Source organism: Schistosoma mansoni, chromosome 4 (genome assembly GCF_000237925.1).
Source record: "Schistosoma mansoni strain Puerto Rico chromosome 4, complete genome".
Classification (NCBI taxonomy): domain Eukaryota; kingdom Metazoa; phylum Platyhelminthes; class Trematoda; order Strigeidida; family Schistosomatidae; genus Schistosoma; species Schistosoma mansoni.
Genome location: NC_031498.1, coordinates 11,041,235 through 11,043,142, shown reverse-complemented (window position 1 = coordinate 11,043,142; position 1,908 = coordinate 11,041,235).

The following is a 1,908-nucleotide window of genomic DNA, read 5'->3' as shown; positions in this document are numbered from 1 at the left end:
CCGATTCTTGACTCAGTGTGTTCTTTAGCCTTCCTCCTCTCCTCTTCCTTTCAGGATTCCTAGTTAGGGATTGCTTAGTCATGCAGTTTGATGATTTCCTTAATGTATGTCCTATCCACTTCCAACGTCTTTTCTTAATTTCCTTTCCATCTGGAAGCTGGTTTGCTCTCTTCCGTAGTAAATTGTGTCTGATGGTATCTGGTCAACGGATATTGAGTATCATGCACAGACAGTTGTTTAAGAATATCTATACTTTTTCAATGATGGTTGTTATAGTTATACAAGTTTCAGCTCCGTACAATAGAACTGTTTTGACGTTGGTATTGAAGATTCTGACTTCGATGTTGACTTGCAGACAGTTGATTTGAGCTCTATATGATGCTAGTTGAGACCTGCAATCTCCTGACACGTTGAAGACATTGCTTCTTTGATGCCTTTTCAATTGTCCTTCATAGAAGATTCTTCCTCTTTTTTATCTGATTCTGTAAGGCTTGGAACCCGTTTTTGAGAGTTATCCTAAATTCGTTCAGCTTGATAGCATCTAGTGGCAAGACTCTATTGAACCCCTAAATTGCTGTATATCCAGTTGTTCAATACATCTTTCGATTCAATTACATCTTGACCATGATGAGAGAAGGATTCTACAATATCTACGCTAAAAAATGAAACTCCGAAATCGATGAAAGATTAGGCAGTCAGCATAATAGGTATACAGAATAATCAGTAATTCAGAAGGGAAAAAATTAAAAAAGTCATTGAGGTTTGGGAATGCTTTACATTTCTAATATGTCATTTTTTTATTTATATTCATATACTGGAATCATTTACGTAAATCATTTGTGAATTAAGCAGACATAGCTAATGCAGATATCTCATAACTCCACAACAAACTCACGATTATTTATTTCTTATTCACTTAATGGAATTTATTTTCACTGTCTTCATCTTGCACCATACTCATTCATATGTATACGCTACTTCGATTCTTTTAAGTAATGGAAAGCAACCCAATTTATTATGATATTCACTGCTCGCTTTATGATTGTATCAAGTAACTCATACTTGACAGTCTACATTGAGATTCGATGGTTAGAAATAAGTAGTGGAATGAAATAATTACTACAGTATAGAAATTGACACGTGATTGGAAGCAAGAAATATCTAAGTGATAAATAACTGCAGCTGATAGACAGCTAATACATTTCTTACTTACAAACACTTCGACAATTGGTGATCAAGAAGTGATTACTATATTTTTAACGATTTCAGTTTAGAAATCAACCACACTGAATTTGTATATAAAACCATATGCCAAATAAATCGAGATATATTTCAACAATAAAATCTAAACATCACATTACTGATACCTACAAGTTCATTTCTATCTGAATTTATCGTTGATAATCGTTTACATTGAATGGTTGAAATGTAATAAATTACTGTTTGAATACTATCAGGCATCACGATATTTGGTGGGCTGGTTGTGTATGACTTACTTTGACCAACTCTTTTTATCATGTGCTTGTATTCATTGTCCTATGACCGAATGGTGTTATCGATGAAATAACTCTTCTGACTGTCATAAATCTACATCGAGAATCAACTGTTATTAAAGTTCAAATATTCTAATGATGCTAAACAAATTAATTAATTTGAATTATTCAGCATGTCGAATTCTATCTACGTAGATATTTAGGTAGAGATTGAGACAATTGGCTGTTATTTTGCATATTACCGGTTCACTGTATGGTTATCAGAATTTAGTAAGATAATCTGTAATTTTCATGTCAAATACAATCGATTGTCCCCACCAGTGTTCTTGTTCACTAGAATACATTCTATTCATCTCTTTGTACTTTAGATGAATATAAATAATATAAAATATATATATCATAAATTAACAGATCC